Here is a 27,586-nt window from a genome sequence, read left to right on the forward strand (position 1 = left end):
ACACAACGTTGTAAATCAACTATACTTCAATAATAATAATAATAAAAGTACGGCCTCTGCCCCTATGGAGCAAAGAGTTGAGTGAGGAGAGATATAAAAAATACTTTTCCACACTCATAATGGCCACCATTATTGCACGCTATGAACGGAATTGGAATGGCGTAGTGAAAGAATACAAACAAGTATCTGATTCAGGTTGGGATGGAGTCAGAGAAGTCCTCCCTATGGAGGTGACTTCTGACTTACAGCTTAAAGGGTGAGTAGTAGTAAGTTAAATGAAAGGCATCTCAGAAACTGAAACACATGTGAGAAAGTCAGAGCAGGAGGAGCGCACGAAGGGAGGATGAAAGTGGTTTAAGGTGAAGACAAAGGATGTAGTGTCACCAGAGTATATGAGTCCCCTCAGGTTTATTAAGAATTTCAGTGTTATCAGAAGTGCAGTTTTAACCACAGAAAGCGTTTATGGAGGGGGTCACATGATTAGATCTGCATTTACTTCCATAGAGCCACCTTGACTCTCCCTATTTTTTCAATATAATTGTCTTATTTCCTCAACATACATTGAGCATAAATAATGTCAGACGGTATTATAATTTTAGCCTCAATCATCAAATATGATATAATAAACCCATAAGATGTAAAATAGTTGTTTTATTGTTCTTTCATTTCTTACCCTATTTTGTTGTTCTTTCCTTTTCTGAAGTTCCAAGCCTATTTGGAGAATTCCTTTAACCAGCCTTCAAGAATAGTTTTGCTAGAAACATATTCTGTTTTCTTTCATCTAAACTTGTATTTCTCCTTCGTTCCTGATTCCTTTCACTGGATATAGAATTTGCCTTCATTACTTTCAGTACTGTAAATGTTGTACCACTTCCTTCTGCCTCAATTCCCAGCAAGGTCCTGTGGACACTAGGGGTGAGTAAGGGAGAAGCTGAGAGTGTCAACCAACTCTGCCCCCGACTTTGACTTTGTTCTGCCTTGTGGATGCCAGGTGGATATGGAGGCACAGTTCCTTAACGCTGGTAATGACTGTGGATGCTGTGGGTGGAGCAGAGTGGTAACTGGCCCCTCTTTGCCCTAAGTCATTCAGTCTCCGTGCTGCCCAGCAGCGGAGAAAGCTCAATTTGTGAACCCTACTAACACTGCCCTGAGGTGAAATCAGAGTGCTACCCGCCACCGGCCTCTCTGTCTCAGGCGTGGAAAACCAGCTCCCTGCTAGGTCCAATTGACACCCCCCTGCCTCCTGCTTCCAGGCCCTTCCGAAGTCACAGGAAGCGGGGGGGGGGGGGGGGGGGGGGGGGGGGGGGGGGGGGGAGCGGATACACTTTTTCCGCAGGCGTTTGGCTGGAGCAGGGTAAGTACTGCCGTTAAGGTTTTCTGTTGTTAAGCCACCCTTTTTCTGGCTCTTCGGCTAGGGCCAACGGGAGCTTTTATTGGAGCTTTGGTCTGTACCTGGGGGCGGTTCCGAACAGCGAGTTTCTTGAGTGCTCTGTGGGGATATGCCGTACGGGGAGTAGCAGAGAGACTCAGGGAACTCACTGCCATTTGTTAGCTAGGACAAGGCAGCATTTGAAAAGAGCCTTAGGAGTGGGGTGGAGAATGCGGGGTTTGGTTTCCACCCTAATATGATTAAGTTTTCTACAGGACAGCGGTAATATCACGTAGTGGAGGCGATGACTGGTAAAGTACAAATTCAGAAAAAAATGAGAAAGCAGTGTGGAAAGAAACACGTTTGTCTGTTTCTCTTGAGCTCTATGGGATAAACACTATTATGTTTTTTTCAAAGTCATTTCCTTTCATTATATATAAATGTTAGCCTAAGTATGAGTCCATTAGAACACATTTGACACCTTGGAAGAAATGAGAGCAATAGATAGAAATAAAATGAGCTACTAGGCAGCACATTTAAGTGGTTTGTTTTTCACAATGTGTCCCAAAAAGGAGACAAGGTGTCTGACACGCAGTCTTTTAAGTGTCTTTCTCTCCAAAACATATCTGAGCATCCAAATGTGGAAGAGAAGAAATTGGGTATCTCAAAATGACTCTTTTAAGAGCTTTCTCTAGCTCCCAAAGAGATTTGTTTGCTTCTGAGAGATTTATTTTGTTATTATCACATCTGAAATGCACTAGGAAGAAGAAGACTTTTGTTAGCTCAGAACAATAGTAAATCAGCTATCCTAAGTGCAGTTCTGTCTTAAAGATTTATTTTGTTTTGCTATAATTGAGATGAGTCAAGGAGATAGTAGTATGGAAACACTTTTGATTCTGCTTCAGGACAAAGGTCAGTAACTTAAGACTCAAGTTTCCTCATAGTAAAAACACTTTCTAAATATCTTTGATGGGAAATGCTGCTCTGGTGAGGACTAGATCTGTCAGCATGCAACAGAAAGCAAAATACAGCATTAACACTAAGAACCTGCTGTCCACTAAAATGAGAGAAGTGTTTTAGAAAATATATTTTATACTCTATTCTTAGGGTACATCGAGCAAACTAACTATAGGATAGAAATTGCTGTTTTACTGAGATCATCTGCTTCATGCTTTTTGAGATAGCTCGATTTCTATAGCAGAACTGCCAACTTTTATACTGTATTAGATGTAGTTTTTGTCAGGGACACATTCACCTCACACTGTTAAAGTATCTGGCTTTTAGGTTAATTTGCCTTTTGCTACTCCACATTTTTATGTAAAGGATTGTTATAGCAGATAAGAAAAAAAAAAAACACAAAGAGCAGAGTTCTACTCCTAGCTCTATGACCTATGATCTCTGTGTGCTTGGGAAAAAACTGTAAGCTTTCTTACCAGGGGGAAAGGGTGGGAGGAAAGGATAGTTAGGGAATTTGAGATTGACATGTACACACTGCTTTATTTAGAATGGATAACCAACAAGGACCTACATAGGGACCTGTAAGCACAGGTAACTCTGCTCAATATTATGTAAAAACCTAAATGGGGGGGCTTCCCTGGGGGCACAGTGGTTGAGAGTCCGCCTGACGATGCAGGGGACACGGGTTCGTGCCCCGGTCCGGGAAGATCCCACATGCTGCGGAGCGGCTGGGCCCGTGAGCCACGTCCGCTGAGCCTGCGCTCCGCAACAGCAGAGGCCACAACAGTGAGAGGCCCGCGTACCGCACAAAAAAAAAAAAAAAAAATATATATATATATATATATATATATATATATATATATATATACACACACACACACACGAGTTCACAATTCAAATGTAAGATTTGAGGAAAAAATATATATATACTTATCTTAAAATGTAATTCGATCACCTCCATAGTACCACATTTTGAAAACTCATTGCCTTTAACCACCTAGCAGACAGCTCAAGCAGGAAACAGAACTTAAATCTCCTGAGATTTCTTTATACATTTTTTCTCTGAAAAATGCACTTTTTCTTAACATTCACAATTACTTGAGACGATCATGTACATAAAAGGAAACAATTTGTTTATAAAGTGATGGATTTTTTACTTTTTATTTTTGATGGGGGATATGCTGCTGGTAAAATGAGAAGCAGACAAACATTATGCTCCTGTTAGCAGGCATCCTTTAAAGGGCTATTTTAGATTAAGTAATAAATAGATAGATGCTAATTGTTTTAATAGAAAATTTCCAAAAGAGTAGGTTATCAAATGATCCCTCTTTAACAGTGCAATAAACCATGTATGACTTTTTTAAAATTTCTTTTATGTGGACCAATTTAAAGTCTTTACTGAATTTGTTACAATATTGCTTCTGTTTTATGTTTAGGTTTTTTGGCCATGAGGCATGTGGGATCTTAGCTCCCTGACCAGGGATCGAACCTGCACCCCCTGCACTGGAAGGCAGGGAAGTCCCTATGATTTTTAAATTTTGGTTTAGTGTTTGGATTATAAACGTAACTGTGTCCTAATTCCCATAATCAGATGTCTAAGCTAGCTGACTTCGACTACAAAGATATATTCAATAGTTTTAATGTTACATTTGAAAAATCTCAAGAATATAGGCAAATGAAGCAACAACTAAATGTGTTACAAAATGGTACAAAAAGCATGCAGATCTTAAGTACATATATATAATTTTAAAATTAGAACTATTCAGAAAATATGAAGACCTGTCTTAGATAAAAAGTAGAGGAGGAATGGTGGGGTTTGTCCATTAATCCATCCATATGTTTGGGAAAATTTTTTTAAAGTTCATTTCAAATTATGAAATAATACATTTTAAACATATGGAAAAATGACATAATTTATGAAAAGGGTGTATTTAATCTCATGCTGGAAGAGTAGCAAAATTCATTTGTAGGGGTGAATTGACTTTAACTTTGTTTATTACACTTGCATTATTTAACAAAGTAGTCACATCTTTGCAATAATTTCAGTTTTACTACACTTTTAATGGCCAAGAAATACATCCAGAGTCCCTCCAAGTACATTCAGAAATCTAGTTCATGACGTGCAAGATAATTTGCACAACCAATGTGGAACAAAAGAAATACTTGCTTAAAATGTAAGTGCCCAGATTCCCATCACTAAAGAAATTTGCCTGCTGGAGAGACATATTTTTGACTTCACTAATCAAGTTTATTTTCTTTACTGTAATAACACTTGTAATTGCACTAGGGTGGCAGTCAAACAAATTTGACTCCTAAAGAAAATTAACAGGACTTTAAATGGAAAGGCCTCTGAAGCTGCAGTTTATGCAGTTTTACAGTTTAATGCAAAGCATTATAGTAAGGATACTCCTCATTGCCAAAAGTTGCCCCACAACAAATAATCCAAAAGAACTGGCACAGGTTCCATTCATCCCCTCTCTACTGGGCAATAAAGGACACAATTTCTCTCTTGAATCGGGAACCAAGGATGTATGCATGGAACACCTTGGGACCAGGAGGCTCAACATGGATTCTCAGTCAGGACTTCTTATACCCTGCTGGTCAGATGGGCACATTCTTGCTACATGACTCGCCCCAATGATAGAGCTCTGTGGATTTCATTAAAACTAGGTTCAAATCATAAATATCAATGTTATCAATAAAACATGCAGACAACCTAGTATAAACTTCCCTGAAATTTTCCTTGGATCCACGGTTACAAAAAAAAAAAAAATTCATTATTAATCAATATATTGCATGGCTTGTCTAGGTGTCCAAAGCATGTACATTTCTGACTTTAACAAACCAGCCCAGGCTAATTTTAGTTTCCCATAGCACAGAAATCTTTTTCTTAATTTTTACCTCCCTTGATAATCAGATATTGAATAAGGTATTTAGTTTGGATATCTTGATATTATAAAATATTTTGTGTATACTTTACACATAGATAGAGCTATAGTAGTTTATGCTATCATTGTCACCAGATGATGGAGGCTTTAGACTTATTTAAATAAGTTTATATAATTACTTACTCTTTTGTCTTATTGATAATTATAAATCCAAATAAAAATTAGATACAAATAATCCTTTTATGGTGATCTTGGTAGAGCAATATGCAGCATTCATAAGTCTGTCATCCTCCTATTTGTTCTTTAAGTTGCTCTTAGTTGTAATTCATCTGATTTGGCTCTTTTATGTCATATGTTTTTCCGTTATAATTAGAGAATTACACTTTTTACATTTACATTTTTACCGCTTTGAAAGAAGATTTAAATTATGTTTTATATCACATTTGCTAGAGTTCTCTCCCAGTTCTTCACTTGTCAGAATTATTTTTTGGTGGAACAAAACTAAAGTAACATGGGTTTGTTTTACTGAAACTGTTTCAAATATTGCCCAGTGTGCTAAAGTTGGTGATACCGATTTTGTGCTATAATTCAAGGTTGTTTTCGTTTAGTATATGAAATGACATTTTATTCCTTATGTTACCTCTTTAATACTTTAATTCCATAATGTGTACCGAATATCTACTTTTTGGAAGAAATTTTATAGTAGAGGAAATGACATAAACAAATGTGTAAAGGTATAAAATGGCATGGTGTAATACCAGTGCAGGAAGCTACAGAAAGTTGAGTATTTTAAGCTTAAACTGTGATGTGGAAAATTATGTTGGGTTTAATTACAAACAGCGTAGTTAAAATGCTTTAAACAATGAGTGTGTAGTATAGATTTCTGGGAGGTACAAAATGATGAACACAAAGTTTATTCACTAATGTTTGAATACGTGATAGCAAACAACATTACATACGTGAAGTTTGAACCTGAGGGTCCTGAGTGAGAAAGGTAGGTTGTAAGGAAAGAATAACTCTTCAGGGCTTTTCCTTTTTCCTTTCTTTTTTTTTAAAGTTCTTGGGCTACTCTGGAAAATAGAGCCTTTCTATCCCTGATGGATTGGAGTATTGTCCACAATTCTCCCCTCTCCTTGTGTCCACTCTCTTTGCCATGTAACTTTGCATTTTCTCCTTTGAAAGGCAGAGTGTATTCCTTTGTCTCTTGACTCCAGGCATGGATATTTGACTTGCTGTTGCCTATTAAATGTATGTGAAAGTGACAAGATGCCAATTTAGAGCCTACACTCTTGCACCTGTGCCATTGCCATGAGTAGCACATGTCCTTGCTAGCCTGCTGATATTAGAGACTTAGCAGCTGACCCAGTTCCATCTGTCCCTTAGAGATTTTTAACCAGCTGAGTCAGTAGAACCTCTCCAACCTATCCACAGACCTGTAAGAAATATATGTTATCAGGGTATTCAAATGAGAGTTTGTTTATTTTTGTTATGCAGCAATAGTTGACGAATATATATTTTTAGTCTTTAGTTTCTTCCTCATGAAGCCCTATCACTTTTCAATATTACAGTCCAAAATGGATGGATTAAAGGATAAAGAAGTTAGAGGTAGGTAGGTCTGCAAATGCCAGGTGGTTGTTATAAATTATCATATATCAACTCAAAATTACTACAACAGAAAATATATTACAAATATTTGCTTTGTGTCCATTCTTTCCTTTCCATATAAGAACAAGAGTGATCTTATCAAAACAAAAAAAAATGTGTTTATTGTAATCAAAATAAAATCCCAAACTTTTACGAGGCCACGCTGCATGACTTGACCCATACCCTCCCCTCAAGCCTTATCTTAATCTATACTCTCACGTTCATTAATTTGTCCAGCCACACTGATCTCATTAAAATCCATCAAAAATTATAATTCTATACCCCTTGCCACTACACATTTTGCACTTCTCCTACTCTCCCTGAACAACTTTATTTTTCTGGATATTTCTGAGTTCTTCAGGATTTCACGTGGTTCACTCCAGTTATCATTTAGGTCTCTGCTCAAGTGCCATTCATCATAGAGTTCTCCTTGACTAGGACATCAAAGATCAACCCTCTGGGCTTCCCTGGTGGCACAGTGGTTGAGAGTCTGCCTGCCGATGCAGGGGACACGGGTTCGTGCCCCAGTCCGGGAAGATCCCACATGCCGCGGAGCAGCTGGGCCCGTGAGCCATGGCCGCTGAGCCTGCGCTCCGCAACAGGAGAGGCCACAACAGTGAGAGGCCCGCGTACCAAAAAAAAAAAGATCTACCCTCAGTCAATATCTCCTATGACCTAGTTTTATTGTCTTTTTATCACATACCATTCTCTGAGAATTATTTATTTGATTACTTTATTGCTGTTCTCTCACAAGTAAGTAAGTCTTGAAAGCAGAGTTTTAGTTATGGTGTTTGTGCTCACAGCTGTACCCATAGAACTTGAAACTTTGCCCAAAATAGAACAAGTTCTCAAAAATGTGTTATACCAAGGAGTCAAGAAATTGGAAAACTTTAGTTGATGATGTATATATTATAATACTATTTTAGTCATGTTGCTTAACAAGGTTCAAACAGGTAGACCGACTCTCTCAGTGTCACCCAAATAGTTAATGGCAGAACTTTTAACCCCAATAGTGTTGACTCCATGGATGATTATATTTCCATCAACATTGCACATGATATTTCCATGAACACTGAATAGGCTCCTTAGGGTAAGCAAGGTCAGATGCCTATGCTTCTCATTTCTCTGTAGAAGATGAAGGTTTTTAAAAGATCCTTTTTTACTGAGAGTTCCCTCCCTCCCCAAGGTGACTTATACTAAACAGATGAAATCCACAAGTACCTCAGGAACTATAAAAATTCAATTAAATTTCATGTAACTAAAAAGCTGTTCATTTTGCAATTAATAAAACATAATAAAGAGATAAAGAAATATTTCAGGAGTTTCAAAATATCTAGCTATATCATTTTCAAGAATCTGGTGTCATATCATTCACTTAGATGAAGTTAAGGAATTCAGTGCAAGAATGAGAGAAAAATTTTAATTTGTCTCATTTTTTCTTTTATTTGGACTCTATCACCAAGTGTCTTATTAAGTGGGCTTAAGTACAACAATTAGAATCAGTCTGGGTTTTTAATTTTTTAAGACTAAAAGGTCAAACTAGGCAGATCACTTGGAATTATAAATACAGCTTATTAGATTAGCCAGTTTGTCATATTTTATATTAAATGAAAAAAAATTAATTGGAAAAAGTTTTAATAACACTGAAGGAAAATATCAAATGCATACTGGATATCTTGTCTCTTATGTGAGCAAAGAGATCTTCCTCTGTTAACTAAATGGGCTGCTTATTGTTCCCCCTTCTCTTTGAATATTTATTCCATTCATAGTTCAGGAACTCACTTTTTAAGCTCACATTCTATCCTTACTAAACTATTCTTAGGCGCCAGTAAAGGCACTAAGCTTCAAACTATTTTTGTTTATGCCTTTATCTGCTTCTTAATATCAAATCCCATTCTTAACCCACCATCACTACATCATCAATTTTAGATTGACATCACTCTAAAACATTTTTTTTATCAAATGGATAGAGTGGCTTTCTCCAAAATAGCTTCATTGTTTTAGCATCCATATTTTAAGATAAACAGATACAATCCCATTGTTTTCAACCATGTCCCTATGTTCCTATGTATTCTAGGTGAAAATGCACTCTTTCCAGGAAGGCAAACCTTTGTTTCCTTCTTTTTTTCTGAATCCAACCAAAAGTAAGAGGTTCAAGAAACAGAAACTACATTTCATGAAATCAGAAAACACTTTTAAATGCAACTATAAATGAAATCTATAAATAAATGAAGATTATCTGATAAAAGCAGAAAATATTGACCAGAGTGAAACAAGAAGCTGGAAGCTATAGATCATAGGTAACATTGGCAAGCACAGAATTTTACAAATCAAGGGGCACATCCTGAGAGACTGCATCAAGAATCTCTTGTTGAAAACATGGGTTAGCTGTGGAATCCTCTCAGAATGTCATTTATATCAGAGAATGCAAGGATAGAAAGGGCCAAACAAGTAAGTTTGCAGAAGCGGTACCTTTTTAAGAAGAAATTTAGCTGGTGGTAGTAACCCAGCCTTAACTATCAAATTAAGCAAAGTAAAAGGAGACTCCTATCCCCCAACAATTACTCTTCTTTAGAAAACTCTGTATCATAAAGTGTTATATATGGATTAAGTGAAACTTTGAAAGCCCAGAGAATTCCTCTGTGACCTCAGCCACGTTCTCCTTCTACATGGAGCACGTTCAAGAAAAAAAAAAAAAAAAACCTACTTCAAAATATGAGTATTAATTTAAAAAGGACTCATAAAACTAAAAGACCAAAGTGAAAAAAATGTAAAGGAGCACAACAGAAAGTCTATAAAAACGGGAAAATTTGCTTTAGAGAACATGAGAATTGTAAAAAAAAAAAAAAAAAAGAACATTTCCATGGATCCAGGTGAATAAAGTTGGTATTTTGAAATCAAGAGCAAAAGAAGTAAAATATTACTTAAAACATTCATGATTTTAAAACATGAGCTAAGGAAGATAAAAGAATGAAAAACTGAGTCTCGAAAACATGTAAAAGAAAAATACGACCACCCATGGAAATAAAGCCTATATTAGAAAAAATAATAGAAAAGAGATACTGTTCAGAAATTATATCCAGGAATAGAAGAGAGTCTTGAGAAAACTAAGCAAAATTTAAAAATAATTATTAGTAAATGACAAGATATAAAACTCTTAAAGGAAATGAACTATACAGGTAATAGTGTTGTGAGAAACAACAATACCTGGAATAGAAAAATATTTAAAACACTGTTTAAAATAAACTTTTTCTCAGTAAGCAAAACTTGAATTTAGAGATTAAAAGAGCACATCACTTCCCAGGAGATTAAAAAAAATCATTATTAATTGGTTATATTGAGACATATGTTTAGTAGAGTTACTGGGATATGTATTTACGAAGAAAAATAAAAGGCAATAAGAAAGAAGAGTCATTGATAATGGGAAAATATTGAAATGGTCCCTGACCTCTTTAAAGCTGGATTTAATGTGAGAAAATAATGAAATATTATCTACCAAGTCTTTGGGAATCTTTGGCATGATCCATTAGTATATATTTTGCTAAACTGTTCCTCACTTATAAAGTAAGCAACAAATATTTTCAAATATACAAGATTTCTAGGAAAATATTACTAATAAGCAGGATGTAGACATTGACGTTTTAGCCAAGTGATAGAAAATCAGTGCAGTTGTAGTAAAAAATTGATGGTAAGTTTTAAAAGTCATACAAAATAGAACTAAGGTTAAAATAATCAGAATAATGGTTACAGAATTATAGCATTTAAGGATGATATAGAAATAAAAATAAAGTAACATAAATCAGAATATGCAAGTGGAGAAAAGATGAGCCTCTATATCAGATTGTTTAATGTAAGGTGAATAGTAAAATATTAGACTTTTGAAGATAACTAGTATACTTACTTGAAACAGTCTTCCAAATATCAGAAAGAACGCACACAGGTGTGTACACATGGGTACATGTGCACACATGTGCACGCAGCACGTGCGTGCATGCGTGCGCACACACACGCGCGCGCGAAGAAGAAACACTACATAGTAAAACTATAAGTTTTACCACTGGGAACACAGAGCAATGTGAATAGTATGATACCCTGAGTAAAAAAAGCTAGGATATATAGACAAGCACATTTGCTGGTAGAAGGATACACAAAAATCTTTTGACACTATTACTGGAAAAGGTTTTTGGGATCTGTAGCTAAGAAGCTGGAAAGGGACAATTTACTGAATACTTTTGAATTGGTTTACATTGTTAGTGTAGTTTTGACAGATTAAAAAATAATCTACTGAAAACTATTTTTTGAAGTACCTCCAAATACATATCTTGTATTTTGACTGTGGTGCTTTTCTTCCATAGTATGTGAGCACAGAACTTGACAAATAATAGATATAAAAAGAATCTTGATTATAAAAACAACAGGGAAATGTCTTTATATTTTTGCAGTAACTTTTAAAAAATAATGGTAAAATATAGGTGGTATGATATTTTCAAAACTTTAAATGTCTTGTTCACTTAAAGCTATTGTTTAAATTAAAACAGATAAACATATTCATTACTCATCAGTCTCTCAGAATAGGTGCTCTTGCAGTCTGTAGAGTTGTCTATACTGCAGTGATTTAAATGCATATTGGTTTAAATACAAAAATTTACTTTTCTAAATTTATCAACAGTATCTGTAATTTATTATTTTTATACATTTCCTATTTTATTGAAGTATAGTTGTTTTATATTGTTATATTAGTTTCAGATTACAGCATAGTGATTCAATATTTTTAGAGATTATACTTCATGTAAAGTTACTACAAAATAATGGCTATATTTCCCTGTGCTGTATAATATATCTTCCTTGTTGCTTATCTATTTATACATAGTACTTTGTATATCTTAATCCCATAACCTTATCTGGCCCCTCCCTTTCCCTCTCCACACTGGTATCTGCTAGTTTGTTTTCTATATCTGAGAGTTTGTTTCTGTTTTGTTATATACATTTGTTTATTTTTAGATTCCACATATGAGTGATATTATACAGCATTTGTCTTTCCCTGCCTTATTTTACTAAGCATAAAATTTCTAGGTCTACCCATTTTGCTGCAAATGGCAGAATTTTATTGCTTTTTATGGCTGAATATATATGTGTGTGTGTGTGTGTGTGTGTGTGTGTGTGTGTGTGTGTGTGTGTGTGTGTGTATATCCATTCATCTGTTGATGGGCAGTTGGGTTGCTTCCATATCTTGGCAATTATAAATAATGCTGCTGTGAACATTGGGGTGCTTTTCAAATTAATGTTTTTGTTTCCTTCTGATATATATCCAGGAGTAGAGTTGATGGATCATATGGTAGTTCTACTTTTAGTGTTCTGAAGAACTTCCATAGTGTTTTCCACAGTGGCTACATCAATTTACATTCCCACCAACAGTACACAAGGGTTCCCATTTCTCCACATCCTTGCCAACATTTGTTATTTGTAGACTTTTTGAAGTCTGCTCCTCCTAGTATGTTTTTCATTAGTTATTGTCAATATATTCTTCAGTTTAGACTGACTTTTATATTTCCTAGTTCCTTGGTAAAATTTTCACTGTGTTCATCTGTTCTCTTCCCTAATTCATCTAGCATTCTTATTAGTAATGCTTTAAATTATTTATATGTTAAGTTGTTTATTTCTCTTTCATTATTTTTTCTGGAGTTTTTTTTCTCTTACTCTTTCAATTGAGAACAGTTCTGTTTTTTAATTTTGCTTAACTTTTTCTGTCTCTATGAATTTAGGTCAAACACCTACCTATTGAATCTTGAAGGGGTTCCTTATGTGAGAGCATCCTTATACAGTCTGCATGTGCCTGTTCTCTTTGGTGGGATTGCTGGATGTGATATGAATAGAAGCCATGTCTTTCCTCAGGGTGTGCTGGCAGTTATCACTTTGGTAGGAAGTGGGGTTGGAGATGGAGTGGCCAGGGCCAGAGCCAGGCAGGAGGTGGGGCTTCCCCTTTGCTCAGTGGCCATTACCTTCCTATTAGGGATGGTGTTGGATCCCAAGGTGATGGAGCTGAAGACCTGAGGGTCTGGTCTGAGCTGGCTCTGTTCCCTTTAAGTGTGTGCTCTCCCCCTCCCAACACTGGTACCCTTGCTCCAAAGACTGGAGTTCTTGACTCATGACAGGGTAACATGGCTGTGGCAGGCCAGTTGAAGACAGAGGTATGGGCTGCCTCCAATGTGTAGCCTGTGCAAGTGCCAGCAAGGGCTGTCCCCCCTACATCCTAGTCTCCTTTGTCCCTCACAGGTGATAACTCCCCCAGGCCTAGCCCACCCCCCACCTCCCTGTTGTGGAGCTGTGCCACAGTGCAGGTGGGGCCCTCCTGGGCTCTTAGTGTGTACTGGGGCATGGGCTGGTGCTGTCTGGCTACTCTCTGAGATTGGGGATCACCCCTTGATGTGCTCCCTGTGAAAGCGCCAGCAATGGCCACCCCTGCCACACTGAGATGCTGCCCCAGGTCAGTCAGGGTCACCTCTGCATCCCTGGACCAAGCTCTCTCCCTGTTCAAGGTAGCCCTTGCTCTGGCAGTGGGCTATGATGTGAAGCAAGTGGGGCTAGAGTGTTCACTTGGCTCAGGCTGGGTCACTTAAAACTTGCTGGGTCAGCAAGTGGGCAGCTCCTCATGAGTTCCCAATCCATCCTTTCCACCCTGCCTCGGGAGCCAGCCAGCACCCACACACTCCTCACAAGCAGAGTCCAGCCCTCCTATTAGCCCCAGAGACACTCCAACCAGCCAAGGGGGCTGATTTTCCCTTTGTTGGACTGCAGGACCCGGGCATCCAATATGTGGCTCTAACTGCTCACTCCTGAGGGCGGATCTCCACCCCTATATTTTCCCTCTTCCTCTGAGTCCCCTCCCCATGGCACAGGTCCGACCTGATCCCTTCTCTTTTCTTCCTACCTGATTCCATGTGGATCTTTCTTACAGCCTTGGTTGTAATGGAATCTTTCTGCCAGTTTCCAGTTTGTTTTCAGTGAGAATTGTTCCACATGTAGATGTATTTTTGATGTGTTTGTGAGGGAAGGTGAGTCCAACATCCCCCTACTCCACCATCCTCACCAATCCCCTCTATTTGTCATTTATTAAAAGAGTAATAGTTGTAGCAATACTGTGCTGTTAAATGCTTTCAACAAAAACTGTATCAGAGAAGACTCTGACCATGAAGGGTTCACCAAACTGGCCATTCCATCCAGAAAAACAAAGATTTTGTGTTTATCTGGATGCACAAGAGAGGCACTTACTAGTATGTGAATTCACATTCTTAAATATATAAATGATGGTTGCAGTATGCTCTTTAAATAAATGTCATTTGTAATGTAATGTGAGGAAAATACAAGGATGTTTTCATACACACAAATAAGATCTGGGTTCAGGAATACATATTATCCTTTAGGGTAAATTAAGGTAACCTTTCCTGCCTCTGTTTTTTGATAAGATCAAACAAGATTACTTGGAATTTATAGTTTTAAAATGAATTTAGTGTCTCAGATGTCTCAACTACTAGAAAAATTTTCTAACATTTTATATGAACCTCCTATAGTCAGAAAATAGTTATCAAATGACATTCTTGAATCTGAGGTTAATGAAGCCCTAGTAATTCCTATTATAGGTATTGATTTATAAATTAACTAGGAAAGTTGATTATTTATCATGTGAAAATATTCCATTATCTGGCTTCTGATCAAATTGAAAAATAAGCTGAATTTCAAATGTCATTAATATTTTGTAATGCACAAAGTTGATTTTACTTTTCACTGTGGAGAGATAAATTTCTCAAGTGCCTCTATAATTTGAGCATGTGTTAATATTGGTCTGATATTTATCTATTACATTAGAATGCCTTAATCCAGGGCTTTTAAATATGTATTTTACCGCCTTTATAATGTGGATACCCGCTTTAGAGCTTAAGCTAAGTCTCATGTTATAACATAAAGTCACACTATACTCATCCCTTGAGTGGACTTAAGATGTTTTTCCTTTTCTCTTACCGCTGCCATGACTTAAAATGACCTTGCCCAGGGCAAAAATAAGTCTGTCAGATCTGTTTATAAAGTTATTAGTTGAAAGCCTCTTCTAGGACACATAGAAGTTATCTACATTGAGCTAATTACCCAAACACAAAGACACTTTATCTACATTCAGAACAGATTGCTTCTGGGTTGAAGTAGTGCCCTTCTGACCAGCCTGCATTGATTCACACTACTTTTACGGAAAATAATTGAATCATTTTGCCCTCTTCTTCTCAAGAAAAAGATTTTTTTCTTGCTTGACAGTATGAATGCCATTTGTTTCAGAGTCATTATTAATGATTAAGAAAGGCAGCCAAATAAAACATATTTAACTTTAAAAAATGGAAATATGATCTGATATTCAAGCATGCTATTATTCAGAAACAAGTAAATTAAAACAAAAATGAGATGTCATTCACCTATCTAACTTTTCAAAAGCAAGGGTGTGGTGAATTAAGTACTCCCATATCTTGTTGTTGAGAATGAACATTAATATTGTGCTTAAAGAGCAACCTAGATATATCAATCAAAAAATATAATGTGCATAATCATTCAGCCAGCATTTCTAATTCTAGGATTGTACCTTACAAAAATGATCATCAAAATATAAGTTTTTATAAAATGGTTCATTGGAACATTCCTTATACGAACAAACACATTTTTAAAAAGAATTATTATATAATTATTTACAAAAATCATATTATGTATTGTATTATTTATAATATAAACAAATATAATAATCCAATCTATGGAAATGGAAGTAGGCATTAGAAAGAATGAACTATATGGACAGTAAAGATCTCTACTAGAACTCAAGGTACAATATAATTGTCAGAATAATATGTGTAGTATTACTTCTGGGGATGGGAATGAATTGGAGATTTTTTGTTTGCTTTCTTGTAGATGGACTTTAGTGTTTTAATTTCATATTTTGCCATATAATTGTAGATACTTCACAATGAATAAATATCAATGTAAAAGTTTAATGAAACAATTTAAAAAATAAAATAAGGCTTACTTAACAACACATTGAGTTTTCTGACATAGATTATATATTTATAAAAGAGGGTTCTTTTGGATATATTTTAACTTTGGTAGTATTTAATCTTTCTACACAAAAAAGTCAAAATTTCAACTAACATAATTGTACACTGAAGTAGTAGAGATAAATGGTACAAGTCTCAATATGCATATATGTATACTAGCATTCCTATGAGTAATTATACGGAAAACAACTCAATTCCTTACTACTTTAAATATACCATAATTATCTGCTGTGGGTCATAAAAAGATCAATATTAAAGTGTTTTGTGAAAATTAATGTGTTTCATAGGTAATTTTTTTTACATATGTTAGCACAACATAATATACATATTTCTCCGTGTTTTTAAAATGACTCATCTTTCAGAGTCTCTGGAACAATTTTGAGAAATAAAAATTTCTATCTCTACCTATATATATAAAATTACAATTACTGGATCTATTCAATGAATATATAGCATTTTTGTTGAAAATAAAATTTGAGTTCTAGATCTTATATGCCCTGTAAACACATTCATAGCAATCAGATTTTTTTCAAAGATTAATGTAATAATAAAATATTCTAAACGGATCAGTATAAAGAATTTTGCCTCTACTCATATTTATCAGCTAGAAATGATTAACTAAGGCAAATTAAATTATTATCAAAAATGACAAGAATTGTACCTGTATATCCCATATATCAAGTGCAACTTAGAATTATTTTTAATGTATGTCAGGAGAAGGGAGTTATAAGGCCTTAGGACTCCAAGTAAAGGTTAATTTCTAACCATTTTCTCTTTTCATTTCAAGCTTTGTCACTGGACTAATACATTTGGTTCCTTATTCTGTTTTCATTACTCTGTGATTTCACAATTGACAGGAAAATAAATAAATTATCTGTAGTCTTCTTTTCTTTGTTCAGAAGAATGCATTATCAAAGAACTTTATACCATTCATTGCAGCTTACTGCACTGTATGTTTCATTTGGTTGGACAATGATGTTAACACAAATAGAAAGAGACTCAGTACATTTTGGAGAATATAATTAGAATAAAGAAAATGGTACAAATATAAGCGATTCTGACCTACATTGTTTGTCAGTCTTTCTTGGCAAAATAAAACATGTCCTAATAGGTACAGATTTACTCACAAACATGTCTCATATGTATTACTGAAAATATTCTGTAATACTTTTATTAGAGCCATGATAGGTTTAAGAGAATATCGTAAGTTTTGGATTTCTTATAAATCAATACTTTATCAATATGATATGCTTTCTTTATCATTTTATTTTTATATATTTACTAGAGTTTAGGTCACATATACACCATAATTATTTAAATTACATATACCATCTGGAACAATGAAAAGACCAAAATACTTTCTAAGTTTCTAATTTAATTTATCCAAAATTAAAAGAAATTGATTATTGCTTTGGTTTTCCTCAAAGAATCTTCAGTCATTCACTTGTTTTATAAGCCATTAGATTTACGTACTAAATATTTGTTACTATATTTTTTCTTTAAACATTTACTTAATTAAAAGCATGACAAAACTGTATTGAAATCTGTATATTTTAGATGAGCTGGCTTCAAAACTAAATTTTTCTTGCATTCTATAACATATGTTTTATTATGATGAGTTGACAGTATTTTCAAATTAATATTGGATAAACATAAATTTTAAAAAAATAGTTCTAAAGTTTTGAATGGTTATTAAAACATTGGTCATACAAAGATCAATATTGTAGCTTCACTGACTACAATGCTTAAAGAATGCTCACAAGGATTAGAGAAATCCTTAGAATTTGTTGGAGGATCATCAGTTGCAATATGAAGTATTTTCATGCATACTTGTGGCATTTTCTTATCCATAGCCCTTCAAATTATTTTTTTCCAAGAGTCAGTGTTTGTAGAGTAACTATGTTATCCTCATCAGTCTTATCACCTTCTGGACAAATCCTGTGTACTCTACAATATATTCACTAATAGAAATATTTACATTGAAGAAAATTACAAATCCAGTAATAACTGTTTTCTGTCCTACATGAATTTTCTTCAGAATTATAGCTAAAACAATTGAGAAATAATCAACAAATGGTTTCATTCATTATATCTGTTACAGTATCAAATCTTTGCTTTTGTATTAATCCTCTGAAAAATATATATAATTATTATTTGGTGTAGAAGTTTATATTCTGAATAAATGCCCTACTATAATGCCATAAAATTTTCTGTGGTTTATGCCAGATAATACTCATTAGTACACTCAGTAACTTTCTTAGATGATCTTCTGAACATTAGATATCACTATACCACAAATAAAGTCAAATATGCTGAGTTCAACAATAGCACAGTTTTTTTTTTCTCATTTTCTCATTACCTCCAATCTTCATATTCAGTAGTAATACATTTCTAAATCAAATATCAATCCTTATCTGTTATTAATACTATTGATTATGCACATGCCTTTTACTTTCTTAGTGTTTAATATAAACTAACTTGCCAATCTTCTGGCAGTCTCATTTTTTAGTTGAAAAGTATGCTCTTTAAATATTATATAATGTAAAATTGGAATGTAAAATAATGTAAGAATTGCATAATACATCAATTGGTCATCCATCCACACATTGCTACCTATAGCTAAATAGCCTTTTTCTTCTATTACTTTTCTCTTTCTTTTCCCCCAAATTTTATCCTAACTCCAGGTGTTAGCCTTTCTTCCCTATTCTTACATTTCTATGAAATGTTCATATTTCTCTTTGATGTTGTCTTCATTATTTCCATGACTGCAAGAGAATGAGACTATGCTCCAAGCACAGTCTATATATGGCACAGGGAATGAGTCACACGCCAGAAAAGATGAACTTGAACACAACGTGCAATGTAAGCTTTCCTCCTACTTTAACTCCACCCTACTACCACTGTTGTGTATGCCTACTACAAAAAGAGCTGCTCTCTAGCTTTTCTGGAGAGAAACTATGCTTGGCTAAGTAAGGACAAGGTCTTTGGGACAGTAGTAGAATGTTGGGAGTGGGGGTATTACTGGTGTTATAGCATATTGGAGTCTTCTCTGATATCAAAGACACATAAACAGTAGTAGGACAAGGATAAACCTACTCTTTGTCCTGCTCCTGAGTAGGGGAGGAACATATAATGCTGTTTCACTTTTACTCCAAACTGGCCTAGTTGATCTCGGATAAGGGTGAGAGCTGGAATTACTGAGATCGTTATATAGACCTCAGTGGAGACCTGCAGTTCAAACATTTAAAAATGAGTGCCCTTCACATCTTGGCATGTTGCCTTTGGCTTAGTTTGTTCCCTGTTGAAAATTACCTTTCAGGTAATCTATCAATCACCTATAGTAATATCATCTGTGATGGATACAAGTTTTATGGGTGTCAAGTTTTATATATCTGGGCATGCAATTTTTTAAAAAGAATATACAATTATGAAAACAAATAAAATAACAAGAATAAACAAAATAGATAGTGAACAACATAAGCATATTCTAATAAAGCCAAACTAAATGTATTCCACTGTGTAACTTTTCCTTAGCCAGATCCAAAAAATGCCATACCTTCTACAGTGTCCCCCAACAGGTGAGGAAATGTGCCCTAGAGAAGCAGAGGTGAATCAACACATAAAAGTCTTATATTTGCAAATTTTCCAAAATCACATAACCATATGAACATATTGCTAGTGTCTATCTTAAGAGCTTAGTAGGCTCCACGTAAGAGATGACCACTAAATCTTAAGCTTCGTTAGAGTCATGGTGAATCTGAATTAATAATCTTTCATATATTTTTCTGCATTCAATTTTGCTAAAGGTACTTATGGATGCATGTGTGACAAGGCTTATATCTTTATAAGGTTTGTTTCTTTATCTATAAGGAGCTCTTATAGTTAAATACAAAATTGGGCAAGAGAAAAGAAAATGAAATTCACAAACTAATAAATGTAAATGACCAATAGACACAACTTCACTATCTAACAAAGAAGTATAAATAAAATTCACATCAAAATATGAAAGGCTTTTGAAACAAATGACGAAAACAATGGCATTTATAAAGATGTGCTGTATCAGCAAGATAACTGACGTTGGTATAAAATGGTTCCACCTTTCTAAAGGGAATCTATATATGAAAAGCTTTCTATTGTTTGTGCACTTTATTTATTTTTTTTTTGCGGTACGCGGGCCTCTCACTGTTGTGGCCTCTCCCGTTGCGGAGCACAGGCTCCGGACGCGCAGGCTCAGCGGCCATGGCTCACGGGCCCAGCCGCTCCGCAGCACGTGGGATCTTCCCGGACCAGGGCAAGAACCCGTGTCCCCTGCAACGGCAGGCGGACTCTCAACCACTGCACCACCAGGGAAGCCCTGTTTGTGCACTTTAAAACACAAATAGTATCCTTAGTAATTTATCTTAAAGAAATAGTCTAGATAAATACAAATAATTTTATACTAACTTATCTATTGCAGCATTGTCTGCTTTAGCAAATAACTTCAAAATACTAAATGTGACACATAGTGGAATTACTCCATTTTTATGCATTTATCCATACAATGAAGCAGTTATTGAAGTTCATGTTTGCAAAACATTTCTATCATAATATCTGAAATAAACATGCATGTACAATATCATTTAATTCTGTCAGATATCTGGATAAGTGACAGATTGATATTTAAACAGAAAAAGAGCTTCTAAAATGTTCCCTAAAATGTTAACAGTAGTCAAATTTATATACATTTATATATATATATCAATTTATAAATGGTGATTATATTATTATAGTATCATTACAATTTTTATAATTTCCAAGATTTTCTAAAATGGACTATAAGAGTTAAGGATATCTTATTGCCTCATCCTGTTATCAGTCATCTATTAAATGTACAGGTTAATGCAATGTATCAATATTTCAATATTTTTTCAAAATTTAAATTATATGAAATGTGATTTTATTTGAACATTCTTCTACTCTTTCATTCTATTTAGTTTACTTTGTGTGTAACAACAACAGTAAGTAGCATTTTAAGCAATTTAGAGTGTACTAAGCATTTTACTTAGTCCAGGTACTTTACACATTCCAAATTCACCTAACAATCTCAACCCCAGTTTACAGACAAGGAAGTTGAGGTTCTGAAAAATTAAGTAATCTATCCAAGATGAAGCAGCTAGTATGAGCAGCATTGAGGTTTTCAGCCCAGGTATTTCGGTATCATATGCTTCCTCCGTGATATCACACTGCCTCACAAATTATTGGTAAAACAGGAAGGGGCTTATTAATATTTATGTGTGAGACTTCTTATAACCAAGCAGTTTATGAGATGAACTGATACAAAATGAGAATTTTTCTTATAGCTAATCTGATGTCATTTGACCAGATTTATTAATTTACTTAAATATACAAAAACATGTAATTGACAATAATGGACCAGAAAAGTGCTGTGGGTATTAGAGATGCACAAATAATAAATGAAGATCTATATCTTTTTAGCAGTGCAGGTAATGTGGTGAGGAACATAAAACTGGTAGAATCTAGTATGCATTCTAGTGCTTATATCCAGCCCATCTGCTTTGGTGCAACAGTTTGCTTATTAATTTTATGATAAGCTTAACCTTTGTCCATGTTCCAAACCGTACTAAGAAATGATTCTACATATTTTATTTTATAAGATAATTTAAAAATTTACCTCCTGAATTTATTTCAATTTATATTGTTATTTCTGTACACTTTCCCAAAGGCCTTCAAAAATTGGCGCATTTACAATGGATAAAAATAAGGTGATTTTTTGTGTGTGAGACACCTCGTTTAGATTTAGAGAAGCTCAGCTCAGATCAAATTACATTCTGAAACAGAATTCATGTATACAAATTATGAACAGTGCCACGATTAACTTAGAATTGGATGCTCATTATCCTGCTGTTTTGTTCCATTTTTTTCACATGTCAAAAAAATCAAATATAAATGCAATTACTTTCCAGGAGGAAATAAATGGCAGCACTTCAACATTCAAAAAGGCAACAATCACAATCACAATGCCAGATGACCAAAGCAATAACTCTGGGAAGATAACAGGCAAGCAATTGACCCTGGAGCCACGTCATCAAATCATTCAAAGAAATCTTAGATCAATGGAGGAGGGTTGCAGTGTGTCTTTATAAGGTAAATAAAACATATTAAAATCACTCCTTCTCAGTATGACTATATGATTTTGTTAACCTCTATTGAGCCCCCTCAATTTGATGGCAGCTATATAGTAGCAAAGAATCGCTGCTGAATTAAAACTTTTACAAAAGTCCAACTCTCCTAAGCCTATGTTGTATTTGCACTGCCATATTGGTCATACTAAGTCTTTATCTGTTTATAGAGAAAGACAATGAATTCCTTCTTAGAGTAATATACCATTGTTGTGTCTCTCAGTTTTCAGTTGAAGAAAGGGGCTAAACTGGATGCTAAAATATTGTATGGGATGTCAAAACTTTCCTAAATATCTGAATTCATTTTGTGAAATTAAATTTTATTTGTTCAAAACTACAATGAGGTATCAACTCACACTGGTCAGAATGGGTATCATCAAAAAATCTACAAACAATAAATGCGGGAGAGGGTGTGGAGAAAAGGGAACCCTCTTGCACTGTTGGTGGGAATGTAAATTGATACAGCCACTATGGAGAACAGTATGGAGGGTCCTTAAAAAAGTAAAAATAGAACTACCATATGACCCAGCAATCCCACTACTGGGCATATACCCTGAGAAAACCATAATTCAAAAAGAGTCATGTACCACAATGTTCACTGCAGCTCTATTTACAATAGCCAGGACATGGAAGCAACCTAAGTGTCCATCAACAGATGAATGGATAAAGAAGATGTGGCACATACATACAATGGAATATTACTCAGCCATAAAAAGAAACGAAAGTGAGTTATTTGTAGTGAGGTGGATGGACCTAGAGTCTGTCATACAGAGTGAAGTAAGTCACTCATATATATGGAATCTAAAAAAAAAAAAAAGGTTCTGAAGGACCTAGGGGTAAGACAGGAATAAAGATGCAGACGTAGAGAATGGACTAGAGGACACAGGGAGGGGGAACGGTAAACTGGGACGAAGTGAGAGAGTGGTATGGACATATATACACTACCAAATGTAAAATAGATAACTAATGGGAAGCCACCATATAGCACAGGGAGATCAGCTCGGTGCTTTGTGAGCGTGGGAGGGAGACACAAGAGGGAGGGGATATGGGGATATATGTACACATATAACTGATTCACTTTGTTATACAGCAGAAACTAACACAACATTGTAAAGCAATTATACTCCAATAAAGATGTTAAATAAATAAAATAGAACTAAAAAAAGGCACTCTGCATTCCCACCACAAGCCCCATGCTTTATGTCTCTGTAGATTTGCCTTTCCTGGATATTTCATGCAAGTAGGAATGAAAAAATTAACTTTTTAAGAAACTGCCAAATCATAATTTTGATTACTGTTAGCTTCATAAGGAATTCTGAAACCATGAAGTTAAAAAAAAAGATTTTATTTGTAATGATTACAAAATAAACATATATGCACACACAGAGAAGTACATTCAGAGCTCCACTAAGCAGTTAACCAAAACAGCCGTTAGAAGTAAAACATCAAAGTATTTTATAAGCATTTAGCAAAAGTTTTGCTTTCAAAGTTCTATCAGATATATGAAAGTTTAGAATGCAGGGGGACTTTAGAATTTCTAGAATCCAACCCTATTATTTCACAGCTTAAGAACTAAAAAGCAACACACACACACGTAAACACACAAATACACACACAAAAAACACTTGTGAGCAGCCATGCCTTCTGAAGTTTTGTTCTGAAGTTGGCCAACACAAATGCAGGAATAGACACAAAGACTCTCTCTGTATTCTTCATTAAGATACTTTCTCTTCTATTTGCATATGAGTACTTATTAAATTTCATGTTTGGGGAATCTAATATTTTCTCAAAATACATAAACAAAAGTCTGAATATAGGAAAACGTAAGTGGAATGTAACTTCTCATTTTGGAACCCATGATGAATCTATCAACAGCCTCCCCCAAATAATACTAACTGGAATATTTTAACTTAATAAATGTGACTTTCATCTCTAATATGAATATGCTTTTTAGAATAAATATTATTACTTTTCTCCACCTTCCCTTTCCCATTTCCATCTTATAATGGAAACTACAGAAAGTCACTATTGGTGGTAACTACAAGCCTGGCATCAGTTCAGGCTTCCATTAGCTGCTGCAAAAGGATGATTCTGAGTAAATAATTAAATGTTTCTGAAAATCCCAGCTAGGGCCAGAACAGGGGGAAAGGGGCACAGGAGCCTGGAACAAATCAGGGTGCATGGACTCCACCTTGGATATGGTCAGCTTGGAACAAATACTACAAGATTTTTTTTTTTTTTTTGCGGTACTCGGGCCTCTCACTGTTGTGGCCTCTCCCGTTGCGGAGCACAGGCTCCGGACACGCAGGCCCAGCAGCCATGGCTCACGGGCCTAGCCGCTCCGCGGCATGTGGGATCTTCCCGGACCAGGGCATGAACCCGTGTCCTCTGCATCGGCAGGTGGACTCTCAACCACTGCGCCACCAGGGAAGCCCTACAAGATCTTTTTGTTGTATGATTTTTCTTCATCTGCCTGAAAGGTTGAGTCATATCTGCAGTCATGTGTACTCTACACATTGAAGGACAATAGTTTCATAGAGAGTTAAATGGTGCCTGTCAGTGTTTGAACATCTCAGAAGCTTGCTGTATAAGTTCCCAATTGTCCTTTAGAATTGTGCATGTTGTAGCTTATGTTTCCTTAAGATAGGTCATAAAAATATACTAGATTATATGAAAGTTAGACTCAGGAATTAAACCCACAAATGGACCTGTCAAAGGACAGTGTGCTACACATTCCTAATTAGATAAGCAAAAATAGGTAGTTATATTATTCATAAAGAGAGACTCATTGGAATTATAATTATTCTGAGCAATGGCACCTTTACACTTCATAATTATATTTTTGGATATTTGTGAAAAAATAGTTTACATTTTGAATAATTGTCTCACATAAACTGATTTTATCCATAAGTTCATATTCTTCCACTGTAAAGTACTATTCGTGTTATACATTTTTTCATCCATATAAAATAAAAGTTTTCCACTATGAAGGGTCGAACGCCTTTTGCATTTATGAACCCTTACAAATCGTGACCTGATTTCAAAGTTATACAAAGACTTAAAATTTTAGGTTTTTACATATGTTCAAAGACCTACAGTTCCTTAAATTGGAATATTAAATAAGTTGATAGTTAATTGATATAGTCTCCATACTGAGCATTTTCTTTTGTGTTATGGGAATGACCTGTAGATATTGTAAACCTAGGTACATCCATACTGATGTCTTCCATTCTGGTTTAAGATTTATTTCTAAACCTGTGCTTTCACATGCAGATTTACAAATTAAAAGTAATAATACATCTAAAGTGATGAGGATATATGAAATATATACCTGTAATACAGAATTATTAAATGTGATATGAAACAAACATACTTTCACTTAAATTTTAAATTTTCTTTACAAATGTATAACTTGGGATGTTTGTTGAAACTGCGTATCAATTTCTACTTTCCACTCTTCAACAAACTGAAACTTGACTAAAATCCAGATGCACATAATAACATGAAATATTTTTCATTGTGTTAAAACAGACTGAGGTCAGTAATACCACTACTACAAAGATTTGACTCTGATCATATTATATGTCATGGTTGATACATTCCAGCGTGGAAGACGTTTTGAAGTTACGTAGTCAAGATGATCAGTGAATAAGGCAATATTACCACTATCCTGGACTGCCTGCCACAGAAAAGAGTGTGATCATTTCAAATAGAGTATTCAGGATGCTTTTTGAAAAATATATTTAATCTAGAGTATTTCAGATTAAATCGCTCTCACAAAGTTGAGGTTATTTCTTAATAATGTTACCATGAAGACTTGAACGCTATCGGTAACATTCAGTAGCTTTACTTTTCTTATATCTTATGTGAACCACTGTATTTGTTATACTACAGATTTATGCTCTTATCTGGGAATTCACACACTATACTATAAGATTTCCATGAATAAATATTTGTCAACCTGAAGGTTTAGAGATTATTATTAAAAAGAGGTGATGTTTTGTCATGTATAATGGATATATTCAAGAAGTTGGGCTAAGGAAATATTTTGACAAAGTAATAAAAAATAGACATATCACCATGGTTTCTCAAGTAGTTTGTATTAAAATTGAAACATTAAATTAGAATGCACTCTCCTCTACATTCATTTTCACCTAAATGAAAAAATAATTCAGCTAAGAGATATTACTGTAAATGTAACATTTAAGTGATTGGTCAGATTTTTATTTTTTGATGCTGAAAGCACCTATTTCGTTCAATATCATGGATGAAATTAATTTTAGATTTATTTTTATTATTCTTTTGTGTGTTTTTATATTTCTATAGCTTTCATGATTAACTTGGTAGAAAAGAGCATAATATATTTATTTGATAATATTATCAGTATAAAATATGGCAAAATCTTGGTCATGGGGAAGTTTCATTGCTGCACTGGCATAACTCCATCAACTATATCCAAATTCAAGGGATGACAACACTGACAATGAAGATCACCCTGGAGGTTATTTAGAAGAAAATCTATCATCTGTAAACCTAAAGTGATAACAGCCATTAGCTACAAGGGACGTGGATGTGCTCCTTGTCAACTTTCCAAAAGAGAAAATGCATTTACTGAAAAGATAAACTGTAACTGTCAGGTAAAGAAAACAGTCTTATTACTGACAAGATTAATCAGAAGAGGTACAAAATGATTAGTGTTCTAGGATGGTTTGCAAGAATACTGGATATTTTTGTCTAAAACAAATTTAACTCAGTGTTATTTACTTTGCTTCAACAGAGAGTAAACATACCTAAAATAATGAAACCAAAAATCTCTTAAAATTGACAATTTTCTTCATTCAAAACAAAAGTCATGTATGTATGTGGACATGCTTGAAAAAACGAATGACTGAAAACCTTTCTCTGCAAACAAATGCTATCTGAATTTTACAGACCTTACTGACATTTAGTCTAGTCACGCTTTCTATGATTTTTAAGAACTATTTCAGTTTTAAGTTGATCTTTTTATTCCCTAGCTTTTCCACCTATCTGAAGCCATGGTTCATTTCAGAATATCCTTAAAAGAATGTATTCTGCCTGCCACCCCTGCCTGTGTCATCTCATGTTAGTTCAGCAGCCAGCAGCTGTTGGGCATCTTGCTGTCATCTACCCTACACACATCTACTGAAGCAGAGCTGTGTTGTGACAGGAATCACTTATCACAGGCTGCTTTCCAGGTCTGCCTTTTGGATAAGCACGTTGTGTCATTTAAAGCTGATGTGAGTACAGTTTATGATTGAAGCTTATGAAACAGCTTTGAGAACCAAACATGTCTGTGGAGTGTCAATTATTTTGTTGCTTCCCTGCTAAAACATAATAGATAGATTACAAAACTGATCTCTTCCAACTGCCCAATCTATAGAAGGAAAGTAGAGTTACCAAAAGTCATTTCCATAACAAGCTTTAGATGACCCATAGCACGCATCC

General features: G+C 34.9%; 1 long non-coding RNA gene across 2 annotated transcripts; it reads left to right on the plus strand.

Annotated features, from left to right (window-relative positions):
- Positions 1 to 195: 195 nt before the first annotated feature.
- LOC141276087 (uncharacterized) lies at positions 196 to 27,586 on the plus strand. Of its 2 annotated transcripts, XR_012325028.1 has the most exons (5): positions 209 to 256; positions 18,714 to 18,803; positions 21,905 to 22,085; positions 26,587 to 26,757; positions 27,136 to 27,586. It is a non-coding gene; the product is annotated as an uncharacterized lncRNA (long non-coding RNA). The 2 variants fall into 2 exon arrangements; XR_012325027.1 differs by lacking the exon at positions 18,714 to 18,803 and having other exon boundaries at positions 196 to 256; positions 27,136 to 27,582.

This window comes from Tursiops truncatus, chromosome 12, assembly GCF_011762595.2.
Source record: "Tursiops truncatus isolate mTurTru1 chromosome 12, mTurTru1.mat.Y, whole genome shotgun sequence".
Lineage (NCBI taxonomy): Eukaryota > Metazoa > Chordata > Mammalia > Artiodactyla > Delphinidae > Tursiops > Tursiops truncatus.